This window comes from Pipistrellus kuhlii, unplaced genomic scaffold (assembly GCF_014108245.1).
Source record: "Pipistrellus kuhlii isolate mPipKuh1 unplaced genomic scaffold, mPipKuh1.p scaffold_m20_p_10, whole genome shotgun sequence".
NCBI lineage: Eukaryota > Metazoa > Chordata > Mammalia > Chiroptera > Vespertilionidae > Pipistrellus > Pipistrellus kuhlii.
Genome location: NW_023425405.1, coordinates 35,957,721 through 35,977,943, shown reverse-complemented (window position 1 = coordinate 35,977,943; position 20,223 = coordinate 35,957,721). Strand labels below are relative to the sequence as shown.

Here is a 20,223-nt window from a genome sequence, read left to right as displayed (position 1 = left end):
AATACTTCAAGGCTGCATTAATTGCAATATGTTTATTTTCTACAATACTTTTCCCTCCTGAAGTGCTTCCCTGCTATTCTATCAAAGCTTTGTCAGCACTATATTTAGAACAAAGCAAATATCCTCTGAGTTAAAACCTCAAATCAGTAATGACTGACCATAATAAGATAGGTTTATTCAATCAAACTCCCTCATTTATAGTTATATGTTAAAGTACCAAGATTCCCACCATTTTATCATATATTAATTCTCCCATTACACATACAGGATGAGGAACAAAGCAGTGTTTAGCCTGTATGAGGCTCCTTTGTGATCTTGTAATACCAGTTTGCTCTTATTTATGCTCATGATACTCATTACATTGATGATAGAAATACAAATTTGAAATGTGGTGGGTTATTCCCATATGCTATTATAGTAATTGAAAACAGAGCAAAATAAGATGAACGCTAGAAAATAAACAAAAAGATATTTTTAAAATGCAGGTTCTACTGTGGGACTGACAGCAATTAATATACATAGGTATTTTTTTTTCCATACGGAGTCAGATAAATGGAATGTCAAACACATTGTCCAAATAGTTACTTTCATGAGTCAAATGACAGAAATAAAATTTGAAGCCAAATCCCCCCCACCATCTTTTTGTGTGTGTGTGTGTGTGTGTGTGTGTGTATTAACTGACTAGCTCCTTAGCACTCAGAGAATTCTGGATAGATATATACATATCCCAATGTTCATGGGAATGGTTCCTGTGTTGTGAAAATGCCCACTGAATTTAATTACATGCATCTGAAAGCTCCTGAAAAATAAATATTAGCCACACATAGGAACCTGATCAACATTTTTTAAAAATTTCTTCTGAGTAAGAACTAAAAGCCAAAGGGTATCATCATACAACTTCAAATTAGGGACTATGACTTGAAGATTTTTAAACAACTTATTAGCTTTAACAACTTTCCCCATACTTATTACATTCGTTTTTGGTGTCAGCATTCCTATCATATTCAGTCTAAACTTCTTAAGCAGAAATGGAGTGCATGTCTATGCAGTTAACAGTAAAGACCTAAGGAGTATATGAGTCACAGCAGTCTTGGAGATGAGAAGAGAGGAATCTCTAGGGAGAGATGCAATAGGAACAGAATTAAAGAGAAAAGGAATACAGGTTATGGGATTCAGCCATACAATTTTCAAGTCATATAGTATTAAAAGTCAAGCTACAGAGCCTGGTGAATTTATGTTCCATAAAACTCTTGTCAGTAGCTACCATGAGTCATAAGACTTTATTATCTTGAGTCCCATGAGCCTAGATGAGAGAAAGAAAGAAACACTTGAAAATTACCTTGGGCCAAAGACTGGACCCAGCAGTTCCATGGGAGAAAAGCTTGCCAATTTCCTGGTGGTCCCACCAGATGAACTTCTCTTGAATCAGGCAATGATAGCAGAAACCATGAGAACCACAGACGCCACAGAAGTGATGACCGTACCCCACCCAGGCTGCTTAGTTTCTGGTATTGATCTAATCAGGTCTTCTTTCAGAACCTGCAGTCACCCTTAATGTCTCATGACTTCTGATTACATGTGGGGTTGTTGCTACATACACACTTGTGACTGCATTGAACAGCTGACTGCCTCACTCTGTCTCCCATTACCTGATGAGATCAAGCAATGGTGTGTTAACCCCAAGGGCTCTGGGATAGCAAGCAGAGACAAAGCCGGCACAAATAAGAAAGCCAGTACCTAGGATCTTATGAAAAGATTGCATTTTTTAGGATATTAAAAAGCAAGCTGAAATTAGCTTACTTCTGAATTCTGGGGCTGATTCCAAGCGAAACAAAATTCCCCACGTCCTAGGTAGAGCAAGCCTATACGTGTGGTAGTCTTGATGTCTTCTCCCTAGGCAATCACTTCTCTTCCCTTAGAGCAGCACTGCCAGGTTGCTAAGGAATCTTCCCCTCATGTGGAGGGGCTGATTCATAAAACAGTGACTTGCTTGGTTACACTATGTCCTGGATTCTAAAATCTGCGCCGGAGCCAGGGTGTGGACCATCTATGCAATTCTTCCCCAGGCTTGTGACAGCATGTCCTGGTATTTAAGCAGAGTCCATGTCGTCTTCACTTGTACGAAGAAAATCTAACAAAGGAATAAAATTATTATAGGCCTCGGACTCTTCGTTGACAGGAGAGTCAAATCTTCTAGTCAGCTGTGAAAATGGATAACAATGAATCATTCTAAAAAGTTCTGATATTAGGATGTTAGCTCTAAAGTAATTTTTTAGGTACTACTTACCTATGTCATTTCATTAGCTTTATAAATCTCCTTGAAGGTAGGATTTCATCTATTTTACAAATGGAAAAATTACTTTTTAAGATCATAATTAATAAGAAAGAAAAAAAAATAACCCTAATATTTTAATCTCTATTTGTGATGGTAGGGTGACAAAGTGATTTATTACACTTCCATGATAAACACGTTTTCTGTGAATTTCTTTTAAAATGCTGTTCTTTATGCATCCTTGCAATTTTTAGAGAAATGTGGGAGCAGAAGGAAAAATATACATCTTAAGGAACTTATTCAAAGCAAAAATTATTGTATATGCTCTTTTGTTTCTATTAATAAACTTTATTTTATCTTTTTAGAAGTTTTATGTTTGTAGAAAAATTATGAAGCTAGCATGAAGAGCCCTATATACCCTACACCTCATTTCCACTATTATTACCATGTTAGAATGTATGGTCTGTTTGTCAAAATTAATGAACCAATATGAATACATTATTGTTAAAATTTATACTTTATTCAGATTTCCATAGTTTTTACCTAATGTCCTTTTTCTGTTCCAGAATCCCATCCAGGATATCATATTACATTTAGTCATCATATCTCCTTAGGCTTCTTTTGACAGTGATAATTTCTTAGATTTTCTTGGTTTTTGATGAGTACTGTATTTTGGTCTTAGCTATATCTCTCTATCTCTATCTCTATTTCTGTCTCTTCCTCTATCTCTATATCTCTATATCTCTATATCTCTATCTCTATCTCTATCTCTATCTCTATCTCTATCTCTATCTCTATCTTCCTCCATCTCTATTAGGTATTTTGTAGAATGTTCCTATATTGACATTTTTCTAATGTTTTTCTCAAGATTAGGCTGGAGTTACAATTTTTGGGAGTAAGACTACAGAGATAAAAATGCCATTTGCATCCCATGATACCAAGGGTGCTATCAACATAACTTACCACTGTTGATGTTGACTTTAATCACCTAACTCAGGTAGAGTTTGTCAGGTAATATGCTCTTTTGAAATTTTATATAATTATACAGAATGATCTCTTCATTAAAAAGGTTAACTTTAATTTTAAAGTTTTCCAGACAGCAGTAGAATTAGCAGTGCTATCACTGAACAGATTACAATACATAAGAAATGACATTGCATATTTTGGAGAGTGTTAAAAGGAGGAGTTACACGACAGAAAAACTGGTTTTGTGAGTCTTAAGACTCATCATAAGTACAATTCCTATGGAGTAGGCTGATACTATCACTTCTTCACTAGCACATTTTACTCTTCAAAACATGTTGCAACCACTCGGTTATTTTCCCCCCAACATCTCTACGAGGAAGCAAAGTAGAGCTTCCTTGGTTCTCTTTCAACAAAGGAAAAACTTTGGAGCCAGAGACTATGTTTGATTTTGAGCTTAGCCACTTTATACTGTGCCATTTTACAAAACTTTTTGGAGCACTCATCAGTAACAAAGGGCAGTGGCCAAAATGTAAAAGGACAGAACAGGAACAGTGTGAAGTAGGTTGGGTAAGGAGGTGTGTATTAGTACAAGGTAGAGAATATGAATTTCATGGCTCTTATATATCCATAAACATATTTGTTCTTAATGCCCATATGCTTTATGGCACAACGGAAAACACAAAGCGAATATTTTGCTAAGGCCTCTTGGTGTAGTGGAGACTCAAGCCCATTATGTAATCATTTCACCATCTTGCAATCAGCTGAATAAAATTTGAAGAGCTCAGGATTTGGAATCAAAAGACCTGGGTCTATCCTGAGTCTGTCACTTTCTACTCTGTGGCCTTGGGCACTTACTTAAGACTCATTAGCCTTGTTGTAGTTGACTATAAAATGAATATAATGTGGGGATTAAATAAAAGCATCTAATACATCAGTGAATGCTAATTACATCTGAATTTTAACCAACTTTGGAGAAGTTAGGGGTCAACATGGCTCTGGGACAATTAGCAGAAAGCTAGAGAGCATTCTCAGCTATACGTTCGGTGAAAGAATTGGGCTTATAATAACCTAGAAGGCCACTATTTTGATTTTTTTTGTTTTAGGATAGTTCTTATTTTGACTCAGTTATTTTAGACAAGACTGTTTCAAAAGACCTAAGTGATGTTATTAACAAATGGGTTACATCTTCTCTTCACAGAGTTAAGCCTCTAATTATACCTTGAGCTGATTTATTAGTACTACAGGCTTAAACATTTCCTAACTATTAAGACTGAGTAGAGACTCAGGATAACTGTCCACATGCAAGGGATCTGACTGGCAAAAACACCACAGAGGGAGAGGTGATGTTTTGTGGATGAGTCACAAGGAAAGGCCCAGAAAGGTATTAATTAGGGTAATAGGAAATTATAACAAGTAAAATATGGGTTAAGTATCAGTGAATTTCCCTTAAGGACATACTTCCTAGGATAGAAGGGAAGAGTCTTCTGAAGGAGGTGATTAAAAACTCCAAGCTTAAAACTTTTTAAATGAGACTGAACAGAGTCCTGTGAATATTGTAGAGAAAAGAATCCTGTCGCGTGTGGAATGGGATGTGATGGGGTGATCTAAGAGCTTTTTTCACTGCTAAGGGTCTCGAGTCACTAATCTGCCCATAATTGAATATGTTGCAAACCATCAAGTACACAGTTCCTTCCCTTGAATGTGTAGCTGTCATTTCTATGGACAATATTTCTTTTGGGGCAACTTTCCAATATCACTTATATTAATATAAAAACTGTAGAGACCGGTTTGGCTCAATGGATAGAGCGTCGGCTTGGGGACTGAGGGTCCCGGGTTCGATTCCAGTCAAGGGCATGTACCTTGGTTGCGGGCATATCCCCAGTAGGGGGTGTGCAAGAGGCAGCTGATCGATGACTCTCTCTCATTGATGTTTCTAACTCTCTATCTCTCTCCCTTCTTCTCTGTACAAAATCAATAAAATATATTTTAAAAAAATAAAATAAAAACTGTAACTCCGCCTTCATTTTACATACATGTACACACATATATACTAGTATAACATACACATAATATATATATTATTTTTCCAAAAAGGAAAATTTTGTTTCTCAAGATATAAAGAATAAATAGTAGTTTTAGTTTCCATTATTTGCTTTGCAACCTTATTTCATTTAATAGCCAAATCCACCTCCAAATATCTCTGAAATAATTTACTTTTCTCACTACCTTGGTTTAATCTATACTCATCTATCTCCCAGATTATTATAACTGTCTCCTGAACTGATTTGTTTCTCTTCTTACCTCTCTTTAATCCATGGTACACAGAGCAGCTAAGGTAATCTCTTCAAGCACTAATCTGTTCTAAAAGATTTAAAAAGGAGAGGATGTGAAGAAAAGGGAATCCTTGTGCACTGTTGGTGAGAATGTAAATTGGTGCAGCCACTATGGAAAGCACTATGAAGGTTCCTCAAAAAATTAAAAATAGAACTACCATACAATTCAGCAATCTGCTTCTGGATATTCATTTGAAGGAAACAAAAACATGAACTTGAAAAGATATCTGCACCTCTATATTTATTGTAGCATTATAACAATAGTCAAGACTATGCAAACAACCTGTGTGTCCATCAATTGATGAATGGATAAAGAAAATGATGTGTGTGAAAGAAAGAGAGACTGGGATATTATTCAGCAGTAAAAAAAAGGAGCCGAAACCGGTTTGGCTTGGTGGATAGAGCATTGGCTTGCGGACTGAAAGGTCCCGGGTTCGATTCCGGTCGGGGGCATGTGCCTTGGTTGCGGGCACATCCCCAGTGGGGTGTGTGGAAGAGGCAGCTGGTCGGTGATTCTCTCTCATCGATGTTTCTATCTCTCTATCCCTCTCCCTTCCTCTCTGTAAAAAATCAATAAAATATATTTTTAAAAAAAAAGAAGGAAATGTTGCCATTTGTGACAACATGGATGGACCTTGAGGTCATTATGCTAAATGAAATAAGTCAGACAGAGAAAGCCAAATCCCATATAATCTCACCTTTATGTGGAACCTAATTTAAAAATCAACAACAATAAAACAAACTCATAGATACAGAGAACAGATAAGTGATTGCCAGAGGCAGGATGGGGAGGTGGGCAAAATTGGTGAAGGATAAAAACTTTCAGTTATAAAATAAAATAAAAAAATCCTGGGAATGTAATTTACAACATAGTGACTATAGTTCATAAAGCTTTATTGTATATTTGAAAGTTACTAAGAAATTAGAGCTTAAACATTTTCATCACAAGAAAAAAAATTGTGAGTATGCTGATGTGTTAACTAGACTGTGTTGCTCATTTCAGAGCATCTATAATAATAAAAGTGTAATATGCTAATTAGACCACATGACCTTCTAAAAAAAAGCCAGGGATGTGAAGGAAGCCTGGGACCTGGGTGCCAGAGGGAAGCCAATGCCAGCAGCCAGAGGAAGGAAGGCTTACTCTTGCACGAATTTCATACATGGAGCCTCTGGTACACAAATATTGAATCATGTTGTATACCCAAAACAAATATGTTGTATTTCAATTATATCTCAATTTTGAAAAATCCAGACACTAGTCTGATTATGTCATGACCCTATTTAAATGCATCACCTACTTTCCTGCTGCCTTCATATGACTTTCAGATTCCTTATACAGAGCCTTCTCCAGCCTTAGCTCCCTCCTCTCTCTGTCTCATATTCAGCATCCCAGCCATACTGGATTATGTGCAGCTCTCCAAATACACTGGCTCTTTCTTCCTTGTCTTAGTTCCTTCTGTCCTTAATACTTTCTAATATCCCTGTTTCACCTGAATAACTCTCATCATACAGATTTAACAATAGACAACTTGTTCTCCAAATATTTTATAGTGTCCCAAAACAGGATTAAATACCCCTTCTGAGTATGTTCACTTCTCTACAGCTCTGTCACACTCTAATATTCCTTAAGAGATTAACAACCAGCATGATGGACAGGGATTAGGTCTTTTTCACTGTTATCTTCAACACCTTCTACAATGCTTGGCACCTAGTAAATACAATGTGAAACATTGTTGAATCAATACAGGAATAGCAAATATTCCCATGAGAAAAGTAGCACATTGATTCAATAGCATAAAAGGGAGACTAGTTAGGGAAAATTACCTAGGAACTTTGTAGAGGAGATATAATTACCTAGGAACTTTGTAGAGGAGAAGGTGGCATTTAGGGTGAGAGGAGCTGTATGAACAAAGGTACCTAGATGAGAATAGGCATAGGAAGTCTGTGAAATATTTAAGAGTCTGGAGTCATTGGAGTGGTGGATGTATGTTCAGAAAATGAAGAATGGCCAAATTATGAAAGATAGGAAGACTTAAGTCATGGTACAGCTGAAAATTATGACCCATTCCTGATTTTAAGGAAGACTAATGTGAGAAATGTATACAGGAATTCTGCATGTATCAAAAGCGACTAAGAGGTTGGTATGCCATAATATATGAATAAGGAGATGTGGTAACTTAAATAACTGTTTTAAATACTTACTCCCTTTCTCTCCCATTCTTTATCTCCCATCCTTTGGCTCTGGATAGAATGTCACTGGGGAGTTAAGAAGCACTTGTGTGATTGGACTTGCTTCTGCAAGAGAAGAACATGTCTTAGTATGGGGGGGTGGGGAGGAGAGGAGAGAGAGAGAGAGAGAGAGAGAGAGAGAGAGAGAGAGAGAGAGAGAGAGAGAGAAAGAGGAGAGAAGCCAGCCAACGGATAGATGATAAATGCAAAATAATTGCTTTAAGCCATTGCATTTTAGGGTATTTCTGGTAGTAATAGTAACTGATACAGAAGATAAGGATGTGATAGTGGTATAGAGAGGAAGGAATTACTGGAACATACTTTGAAGAAAAAATTCACAAGCTGAAATAAGTGCTGGTCATAATGAAATTTAGATGTTAAAAATGAAAAAGAATAGTCCTGGCTGGTGTTTCTCAGTAGTTAGAACATCATTCCATGCACTGAATGGTCACTGATTTGATTCCCTGTCAAGGTCACTTATTTGGGTTGCAGGTTCAATCCCTGACTCCTGTTGGAGCATGTGCAGGAGGCAACCAATCAATATGTCTCTCTCACACATAAATGTTTCTCTCTTTCTCTCCTCTTCCTCCATCTCGTTCTCTGGGGATAATTAACAACAACAACAAAAAAAAAATGCAAAAGAATAGCTTTAAAAATGATTTTTAATTCAATAAATTGAGAATATCTGAACAAGAAAATCTGAAGTAAATGAATAACATAATTATTCTTTTTAAAAATATATATTTTATTGATTTTTTTACAGAGAGGAATTGAGAGGGATGGAGAGTTAGAAACATTGATGAGAGAGAAACATCTATCAGCTGCCTCCTGCACACCTCCCACTGGGGTTATGCCCACAACCAAGGCACATGGCCTTGACCAGAATCGAACCTGGGACCCCTCAGTCCACAGGCCCATGCTCATCCACTGAGCCAAACCGGTTTCAGCAACATCATTATTCTTTTTTTTTTTTTTTTTTAACATTATTATTCTTAAGAAGTAGTTCCTCAGGTATATTCTTTTTTTTGGAGGGAGTGATTTATTTTTCTATTGTACCTAGGAAGTGCTTGGCTGGTTCTATCAAGAGAGTGAACTATCTCTAGGTGCTGGATTTCTTCTAACTCATTCCTGTTGAGGCAAAAGAAAAAGAAAAAGGTCAAGGGATCCTAGAATCTGCCATTGAAACTCTGAGAAGCTCCTGGAGGACAAAGGAGGTTAGGTCCAGGTGTGAGGGGCATGGCAGCCCAGGCAAGAGGGCCATTTTGTGCCCTGGATCATCAATCTAGCTTGGGTGGAAAGTTATAAAAGCCACATTCAGTACACTAGCCCTTAAGCATCCCCCTCCCCCTTCTCCTATATCTTGGCCTATGTCACTACTCTTTGTCAACTGCTGTCTCTCTGAATTGCAACCGCCTATCCCATGGGAAAGGAGATAGGAATTGCATTGAATCATTAAATTGCTTTAGGTAGTATGGACATTTTTATTTATTTATTTAAATAATGAAAGCTGTATGTGTGGAAACTAAATAGATAGATAGTATAGATATAGATTACTAAATAACCTTTAGGTTAAAGAGGTAATTATAGGAAATTATATACAATAAATAGCATTATATATCAGAATTTCTGGGATTTAGCTTATGGTGTGAGATCTGAAATTAATATTCACTATTATGTGCTAACTTGACATTTGAGGGAGAGGACCTCAAAAGGTCTAACCATGAGTTTCCCTACTCTCACCAGATAAGATGCAAAGAGAAAGGTTCCCCACTTGGCCTGTGTCCCTATCAGCTGTAATAGCCGCTCCTCACCTTGTCCTCAGTCAGATGCATTTCACTCTCCTGAAATTATTCAAGGAAGCCAATCACATATCCTCTTTCCAGAACCCCTTGCTTGCTATAAAGCCAGCCTTTGGCTGACTCTGCTCATTCATTCTATTACCAAGAATAACTCTATTGGTCCTCCATGGTGTATGATACTCTCCTCTTCTGGAGTATGATTATATGTGACTAACACACTGCTTCAGTCTCATCTGACCCATGTCAGATATCCTGTATTCAGCCACATCACCACTGAAGGTGACTTCAAGTCAATCAAAACACAGATAATTGGAATGTAAAGGAATTCAAAAGATTTACATATTTTTATCAAAAAACAAGAACATCTGAGAATAAATGAGCCAAGTTTTCAACCAAGAAAATTATAAAAAAAGGACAACAGAGTAGTCTCAAAGGAAAAAGGGGGAGGGAGGATATTAAAGTTAAAATAAAACAATGAAAAAAGAGAATAACCACAAGAAAACCAAGGTAAAATGTGAATTTTGAGAAAAAATATATAAAATGTATAATTGGCCCAAGAAGAAATAGAAAAGTTTAATAGAGCAGTACATTTAAATTTTCATAGTAATCAAAGCATTTCTGCAATTTTATAGCTGAATTTTACTAAGTTATTAAATAACTGTTGAACTTTATACGAGTTATCCCCCCAAAAAAAGAAAACAGAAAAAAGGGAATGCTGCCTAAGTAACTTTATAAAACCAGTCAACCCTTAATTTTAAATCCAGATGAAAACAATATAAGAAAGAAAAAAATATGTAGATCTACATGACTCATAAATATAAATGAGAAAATTCTGAATAAAATTATTAGCTAATGGAATCAATCAATGTATTTTACAAAACAGCAATATGACCTAGAAGTTTTTTCTCTTGAAAACACATAGGTTGTTTAACATAAGAAAATTTACACAGTAAGTTCTAAAAGAAAAAAAATTTGTTATTCAAAAAGCTATGGAAAAAAATTTATAAAAGACTATTTTTATAAACTTACTAAAAGTTAGAAATTTTTTCCTAGATAAAGCCTATGTACCAATAATTTACAGCCTATAGTTTACCTTATAGAGAAACATTAAAGGTTGGCTGCTATATCATAATATTTGATGTAATACTAGGAGTTCTGGCCAAACAACATTTGAAAACTAAGAGGTATAGGATTAGAATGCAACAAACAACTGGCCTCTCATTGCCTCTTACCCACTCTGTCCCTCTGTGAAAGGAAATGATTGGCTCCCCCTCAGCCACTATGCAAGACTTAGTTCCTCCCACTGCTGCTGCAGTGGGCTGGTGGGCTGCCCAACTCTGGGGTTCTTTACCAGTATGCCCACTGTGTTCACAGACTTAATGCCACGACTTGCAGTCTGGGCTCCAAGAATAATCCAAGTGCTATCAAACCCCTCATCGTTTACTTCAATTTTCAATTTATTCAGAACTGAGATGGGGAAGAGAGATATTCTGAATTGTGTCCCTTCAAAGATCCCTCTGCCAAGAGATGATTGGGAATTAGGCAGATAATTGGGAGAGGACAGTCTAGGCCAATGGTTGGCACACTGCGGCTCTCAAGCCACATTCGGCTCTTTGGTCCCTTGAGTTTTTAGCAAAGGCCAGCTTAGGAGTACCCTAATTAAGTTAATAACAATGTACCTACCTATATAGTTTAAGTTTAAAAAATTTGGCTCTCAAAAGAATTTCCAATTGTTGTACTGTTGATATTTGGCTCTGTTGACTAATGAGTTTGTTGACCACTGGTCTAGGCAAAGGAAACATCAGAAACAGAAACAAGGGATTATGAGGCTGTGGATACACAGGACACTCTAGTTAATTCAGTAAGCAGAATTTAAAGTACAGGCCTAGGTGTTTTAGGTGACGAGTTAGGCTGGACAGGAACACAGAGGCCAGATCAAGAAAGGACTTCTCTGCCACCCTGAAGTATCTAGATTTTCTTCTGACTGTGGTCAGTGTGGAGGGGAATTTGAAGGGATTGTGGCGAGATAAGACTATTGAGGGGGTGGGGTGCTGTAGAAGTCAGCTCAGGGGAGTCTGGGGGACTGAGTAAGGACAGTGATGGTACCGATGGAGCTGTTTTATAATATTTATGTATGTGCTTTTGGCATAAATTTAAACTTGTGTTCCTAATTGATATAAAGCAAATCCCCAATTATTCTATTAATTATGAGGCTAGATTGCAATGGCAAATAAAGAGTGTTAGTTTTTTCCATTTGTCTCACTAAAGTGGCTAAGAGAATTCCTCACTAAAAAGGATACCAAGGCGGGAGCGGGGTGGGGGGGCAATAGTAAGATATGTACACATATAACAACTTAATTAAAAAATTAAATAAATTAAAAAAAAAGAATACCAATCTTGAATATGATTAATAGAAGAACCAACTAAAGAATTGGTGAATCCAACTTTGGAGGAGGAATTTGATTTGGAGAAGAAAACAATTCACAAAGTGCCAATTCCATCCATTTTCACTGAAAACAGACACAAAGAAATAAGTCTAAACAAAGGCTTAAAGGTCTTAGTGTTTTAGTTTATACAGACCTGCTATAACAAAATACCATACACTGTTATAAACCCAAGCACTTCCTAAAGGCCCTACCTCCTAATACCATCACACTGAGCATTAGGATTCTATCATATGAATTTCGAGGGACACAAACATTTAGACTATAGCAAATGGGTTGGAATAAAAAGGTTTTGATGATGAGAATTAAATATTAGACTTACTAAGCAAATTGTGAAATCTCCTTTCTATAGAGACCTTTAAAAGTAGAACTTTTTGCATGTGGTTGAAGTGTGGTCCTTTAAAAGATAAAAATATATCCCTGCCGGTATGGGGATATGAACCAGGAGGTCATGGTTTGATTCCCAGTCAGGACACATGCTTGGGTTGTGGACTCAATCCCCAGTGTGGTTCTTGTAGGAGGCAGCCAATCTATGATTCTCTCTCATCATTGATGTTTCTATCTTTCTCTCCCTTTCCCTCTCTGAAATCAATGAAGTATATTTTAAAAAAATACATATATCAACTAAAGTGCTAGGCATATAAGCTTTATACACCATTTATCTTAATTTTTTTACTAGGAGCTTGTTGCAGGAAGAGTCCTGCAAGCAGAGGCTGCCACCCCGCTCTACCCTGCCCTGCCCCACCCACGCTTTCCCTGTGGCAGCACCTTGCTTTCCGCCTTTTCTTCCTCTTCCTTCTAAACTGTCTTCAGTCTTCACTTCTCCTTCCCTTTGCATATGCAAATTAACCACCATTTTTGTTGGGTTAATTTGCATGCTTGCTCTGATTGGCTGTGGGCATAACGAAGATATGGTCAATTAGCATTTTTCTCTTTTATTAGTGTAGATACACACAAAAAAAATACGATTTTGAATTTGCAGTACAGAAACAAAATATGTTTCATTCTGGAATTTTGTTAATATTATCTTAGATTTGTTCATTCAACAAATATATTTTGAGTGCCAACTATGTACTAAAAAATGTAGTAGGTGCTGGGGATACAAGACTGAACAAAAGAGATAAAATCTCATGCAACATGAAGCTTACAATCTTATTCATTAGTAAGTGAGATAAAGTAGTAAAATATACAGGTTTTTAGATAGATATCAATGCTAAGGAAAAAAATAAAGAGAAACGGAGATCAAATATATATGACTGGAGGGAGGGAAGAGGGTGTATTCAAGTTTAGTCAGAGTGACTAGAGGAGGCCTAATTGAAAAAGTGAAATGTGAGTAAGCTTTGAAAGTTGAGGAAGAAAGCCATGTGAATCTCTGTGGGAAGACTGGTTCAGGCAGAGGGACTAGCAAGTGCAAAGGCCCCGGAGACAGGTACATGCTCAGCGACTGAGAGGGTGGGTAGGGGAGAGCAGAATGAATGAATAGAAGATAATAGGGGGAAAGATGAGATTGAAAATGAGGGCAGATCATGAACATCATTGGAAGGCTTTATCTTCAGTTTAAGTAGAGAGGTAACCCTGGGTTTAAGCACTCAGAGTACCCCTATAAGTAGATGCCAGGGGCAGATGCAGAAAAATCAGAAGGGTCTGGCAATAACCCAGGGGGAAATGATAGTGGACTACAGTGTCATGGGACATTGGTAAGTGGTTAGAGTCTGGATATTTTTTGTAAGTTAAGTCAGTAGGATTTCCTAATAGACTGGATATGGGATGTAAAAGAGAAGAGTCAAGAAGGACTTTAAGGAGTTTTACCTAAGCAACTGAAAGAATGGGGTTGACATTTACTAAAATGAGGGATTGTGTGAGAGAAAGAGGCTAAGGATGCACATATAGGTGGTTTGAGATGAAACTTGGCATAGATGCTTCCACTGTACTACAGAGCGTTAAGAGCACAGATTATCTAATTCTTTCCCTCTTTTTTAGCACACACTTTACACAACCTTCCATTGACCTATTGCTAGAAAACAGAACAAAAAACCTTTTTTATTCCAAGTTTTAAAATTCACACGACAATTCTGCTTTGCTTTAACTTTACTCTTTAGTTTTATTTTGTCTAATAAAATGAAACATGCATTAAAATGCCTGGCACATGGTACATATTGAATAAATATTTGTTGAATGAATGAATGGTAGTGGAGAAGCCGCAGGGCAATTACCCTTTCCTGAAAAGACCACACAGGAATGGAGGGAGAACATGGCAATGTTGTTAGAGTCTAAATTAGAGTCTAAATAAGAAGCTATATATTTGGGGCATTTTCAGAAAATCAGTGAGAGATCAGAAATCCAGAAATCCTTTACTTCTATAGATCGATATTTGGACAAAAGCCTTCAAACAATATATTCCATTGAAGAAGAAAAAAACAAACAAAAAAAAACTTTGAAGAGACAAAAAACTATTTTTTTTCCTTTCTCAATCTCAGCCTTACAACTCAAACCAAACACAAAGGATTGGCAATACTTTTCTTCCCTCCTTTCCCCCTCCCTCCCTCCCTCCCTCCTTTCTTCCCTCCCTTCCTTCCTTTCTTCTTTCAAAAAAGAAAAGCTTTCCTATGGAGAGAAACTGAAAACTCAACAGTGTTCCCAGCCAATGAGAGTGGTTTTGCAGCATAATGGGCAGAGATACTAATTTAGGAGCTATGCAGCTGTAAATTGACTCACAGGTAAAATAAAATGTAGTCTTTGGGAAGAGAGCTGAAGATTCATGTACAAGACAGACCCATTAGATAAGATTCATAATCTATGCCTAAGGACCCTTCTGAGCTCCCCTCTGGAAATAAAAAAGGCAGAATCTCTCACAGGAACCCCTACCTGCAATCTATTAACTAACTGCATTCCCTGAAGATGAATGGGAAATGGGAAGCTGCTTCTTGAAGGGAGATATGTAAGTAGGGAGCCTCCCTGGCTGTCACACAAATTGTCGTGGTGTCACTGGGAGGACTGGACCTCCAGGCCAATTTGCTGTGAGGACCAGCTGTGACTATAGTGGGAGAGCTACTATGCAGGAGACACCCCTATGGAGCAGGACTTGCTTCAGTGGGGCTTTGGTGCTCACTGAGTCTGCCCCTTGAGTGTGTCACTTATGAAAGTGTAGAGTTGTAATCTGGTATGGTCTGACACTGACCACTGGGTCCACTGGCTCTTGGGTCTCCAGGGAGGTGCAATCACCAGATCTGCAGATTCCTACTCTTTGTATCGGGTTTGGAAGTTCCCAGATGAAGCCTAGCTATGAAGCAAGGCAGGCTGGTGCTGGTGTGGGTCTTAGGCCTTTTATTTATAAGTTTGGGGCTCCTGGACCCAGCTGCAGCTTGTTGGAGAGATTTTAGTCTGAGCAAGGACAGGCCATTCATATGCAAAAGCCTCTGCTCACAGTTTGGGTGAGGTTGTAAATTGGATTAGTAGGGGGTCTTAGGGAATCACAAGGGCAGAGCAAACGGAAATGGCTGCCAGTCAGCCGTGCAACCAGGGAGGTCCCAGCACAGGAACAATGATCCCTAAGAGCACCTCCATCTGGAAGAAAGTTGTCCCCGAGTTCCTGCCCCAATGCCAGACAATCCAGTTCCTTCTCACGTGTCCATGTCCCCCAAAACCTTACCCTAGTGCTGGAACTCAGAGCAAGCAGGACCTTGTTAGTTCACTTTATGGAGCCAGGCTTTTAAGAGGAACAGCTAGGTCTCCAGCAGCTTCTGTTTCATTGAGCCCAAATCCTAACTGGTTTTTACAGCCTGTAGTTAAGGGACTTCTTTTCCTAGCTTCTGGTGTGGGGCTGGACCGCCTTGCTCCTCATGGATGGCCTCTGTAGAGACGATTTCCCTTCAGATTAAAAAAGCAGCACATGTGGGTGCTGGATCAGCCTCTACACCTCCTACTAGTCTAGGTGTGCTTTTTTCTTTACTTCCCTAGTGGAGGACTTCCACTCAGCCAGCTTTCTGACAGTTCTTAATGATGGTTATATCTCAGTTGTAATTTTGATGGGGTTATGGGAGGCAACGAGTATGGGCTTTTACCTATGCTGCCATCTTGGTTCCATACTATATATTTGCCTTTTTTTAAGGTGACTGTTCAGTATGATTGTTTTTTTAAAATCATCATTCTTTTAATTATTGTTTTTCTAGGAGCACTTTATATAGTCTGTATATGACTTACTCATCAGATATATGTGTTGCAGACTTTTTTCTCAATCTGTGGCACGTTTATTCACTCTCTCTTTTTTTTTTTAACAAATGAAATTTAAAAAAAATTGTTACCATTAAAAGTCTAATTTTAAACAGAATCTGGGGCTTTATATCATCAGCTCACTCAACTTCAGCAGCTGTCTGATCCCCCCGGTAGCTTTTCCAGAACTGCCAACCTTCACCATGAATTTTCCCAGTTCATACTTGGGCTTCTTCCGCATTTTGACTTTTCCAACAAAGACATCATGGAGTGGATAAGTAGGTTGACAAGTTTTTCTATGACTTTTCCAATGCTATCTGGAGTCAATTTATTGACAATGTCTTTCAAGTCATCTATCTGTATCTTTCTGGTCATGATTTGCATCATCTTCTTTTGGACTCGATGGACCTGTTGATGCTGACCACAGAGATCTTCTGAAACTGATTGTTGTTTTTTGTTTGTTTGTTTTTTGTTTTTTTGGGTTTGTTTTTTTTTTAAAACCAACATAGGATAAATGAAACAAATAACCATTGGTGGTTTTGACATCAACATGAGCTTCATTCATGGTCTGTCATTTTTTGACCCTGGAGCACATTTTGTCATGTGCAAGATCATGCCATGGAACATCCTCAGTAATTTTCTAAACTCAATTCCATTATTCTGCAGATCAGTTAGGCTCACTTCAAAAACATGACTCTTGAGAACATCAGATGCAATTTTGGTTTCTTGAGTACTTGTGACCACTGTTTTTCCAATTGTTCTTATGCTGAACATAGCTGGTGCTATCACATCCCTCCGATCTTAGGAAATAGACTAACCACTTTCTTACTGGCTCCCATTTTATCACCTTGTGTGAAGTGCTGGTTCTTGCTGATGACATGGTACTGCCTATTTATTCACTCTCTTAATGGTGTCTTTTGAGGACATTAAGTATTTAATTTATAAGTATTTCCTTTATGGTTAGTGTTCTAAAAAATGCCTTTGTTTTTATTTTCCCAAGTTTGTGTAGTTATTCTCCAGTGTGTTTTTTTTTAGAGAAAGTCTGGATTCCTAGGTTTTGTATTTTGAACCATGAACTATCGTGAGTATATTTTTGTGAGTGGAGTAAGAGAGAAGTTGAGGTTCATTTTCTTTCTCATGTTTATTTCTGAGTATTTAGTTGTTGCATCACTATTTGTTAAGACTCTCCTCATTGTTGGCTTGACTAAAATTCAATTGATGGATTTGTGAGTTTATTACTGGACTTTCTCTTCTGTTTATTTACTTATCTAATTGTCTTTTATTTATCTGATTGTCTATTCCAGTGTTTTTCCACATCTTTCATTATCACACCCCTGAAGAGCCTTTCTAGATATTTTTATTTCTAATTGCCCCTTTACCCCATGAACTTTTAATATCAAAGGTATATTATACACCTGTTCATGTACTATTGTATATGTACAAATGTGCTTTTTATATTAAAATAATTTTTAGAAGTTCCTCCCAAAACCAATTTCCACCCCCTTGGGGGTGATATTACTCCCATTGAAAATGCATGATTTACTTGTGTACTATACCACATTGCAGATTAGCAGCCCATCTTGAAATATGGTAGTATAAGTCCTTCAAATTATATTGGTTGTCCTATATCTTTTGCTTTTACAATAAATTTTGTAATTAGCTTATCAATTTCTTCCAAAAAATGCGTGGTGAAATTTCACCTCTGGCCACGATAGAGTAATAGGGACTAGATTTACTTTTTCATCTATAGCAGATAGAAAAGTTTACAATATACATACACATTTTTTCAGATACTGGACAACAGACATAACAGGCCTTTTATTTCCCCCAAGAGAAGGGGAATAAACTGAGCCATATGATTACCTCAGCTTATTGCTTTGAGGCACTTTCTGACTTGTGGAACAGGAAGAAGATTGTCAAAAGAACACAACAACTTTGCTGAGTTGAAGAGATAGAGATGAGAGTTTAAAGAATCTGAGGTGGCTAGAAGTTCCAGAAGGGAGGCAGTTAAATAGAAAAAGAACTTCAGAAAACTATGTGGAGTTCCCCTTGGGTTTTTGATGAATACTAAGACCTGCACACATAGAGCAAAACTCTCTGAGTTCAGGCAGAGTACTAGAACCATGAGCTAACTGCTCATTATTTACACAGGGCTTGGAATTGTTTGAATTCCCACCAGCCAAATTGGAGATTCCTCATTGGTTAATCAGATCATTCAATAGACATCCCAGAAGGTCACATTCTTTTTGTAGTGGGGACTAAATTATCCCTACCATAATAGCTACTCTAGAACCACTCTACAAATTCTTTAAAACAATCAAACTAAAGTAACTTAGTAGTCTATCATAACTAATCCAACTATCTTTAAAGAAAAGCATCAATCAAAATCACAATGATATCACCTCATACCTGTCAGAATGGTTATTCAGCAAGTGCTAGTGAGGGACATGGAAAAAAAGAAACACTAGTGCACTGTTGGTGGGAATGCAGATCAGTGCAGTCACTGTGAAAAACAATATAAAGTTACCTCAAAAAATAAAAATGGAACTGCCTTATGACCCAGTGATTCCACTTCTGGGAATATTAGTATATCTGAAGAAACCCAAAACACTAATTCTAAAGAATATTTGCACCCCTATGTTGCACCCCTTTGTTTATTGCAGCATTATTTACAATAGCCAAGATTTGGCAGCAGCCCAAGTACCCATCAGCAGATGAGTGGATAAAAAAGCCATGGTACATATATACAATGGAATTTACTCAGCCATAAGAAAGAAGGAAATCTAACCTTTTATGGGAACATGGATGGACCTAAAGAGTATTACGCTAAGTAAAATAAGACAGTCGAAGAAAGACAGATACCATATGATTTCACTTATATGTGGAATCTAAATAAACAAGCAAAATAGAAACAGATGCATAGATACAGAAAACAGATTGACAACTGTCAGAGGAGAGGGGGTTTGGAACTGTGTGAAAAAGGTAAAGGGATTCAGCAAAAAACAACAACTCATAGACATTAATAAAAGTATGATGATTATGGTCTAGCCAATTTGGCTCAGTGGATAGAGCGTCCACTTACAGACAGAAGCGACCCGGGTTTGATTCCAGCTAAGTACATGGATCTAGGTTGCAGGCTCCTCCCTGGCCGCAGGTCCTAGTCAGGGCTCATGCAGAAAACAACCAATCGATGTGTTTCTCTCACATCAGTGTTTCTTTCTGACTTTACCTCTTTCTGAAAATCAATGAAAAAAAACCCCATATATCTTTGGGTGAGGATTAAAAAAAAAAGTATGATGATTCTGAGAGGAAAAGGAGATGGAAACTAGAGACTAAAGGAGGGATAAATAGAGATGGAAAGAGACTTGAATTTGGATAGTGGACACACAATACATTATATAAATAATGTATTATAGAATTGTACACTTGAAACCTATATAATTTTATTAACCAATTAGGGGCCCAGTGAACAAATTCATGCACCTTGAAAGGAACTGTGGGCTGAGAGGCTGGGGTGGACACAGGGGCGGGTCTTGGCCCACCCTTCGTGCCCTTGCCCTGCCCCTACTGCTGCAGCCTTCTGTCACCTGTCTGCTAGCATCCCCCACTTTCACATGCTGATGGCACTGACCCCACTCGCACATGCTGAAGGCGTGAAGTGTTTGGGACCAGCACCAACAGGGGGTGCAAGCGCCAGGTGGGACCATGGTGTGTGGGAGCAAAGAATGTTCAGTAACCACCAGAGGCTTACCCTGATGATAGCAACTGGTGCCCTGCCTTAGTCTGGTGCCTCCACTCACCTGTTCCCCCATCCCGCCATAGCTGATGTCTGCCATGTTCCACACATGTGCTCTGGTGGTTAGCGCACATCATAATGACCAGCTGTTCAGTTTTTCCACCGTTTGGTCTATTTGCATATTAGCCTTTTATTATATAGGATGCTACCTCAATAAATTCAATGAAAAATAAAA

The 20,223-nt window shown here is 37.8% G+C and overlaps 2 long non-coding RNA genes across 2 annotated transcripts in view; one reads left to right on the top strand and one right to left on the bottom strand.

Annotated features, from left to right (window-relative positions):
- LOC118714269 overlaps positions 1 to 20,223 on the top strand; it is a 57,695-nt gene that overhangs the window by 14,118 nt on the left and 23,354 nt on the right. The window lies entirely within an intron of this gene.
- On the bottom strand, positions 922 to 1,952 carry LOC118714270. Its single transcript, XR_004986526.1, has 2 exons — positions 1,801 to 1,952; positions 922 to 1,114 (listed from the first exon to the last, which is right to left on the bottom strand). It is a non-coding gene; the product is annotated as an uncharacterized LOC118714270 (long non-coding RNA).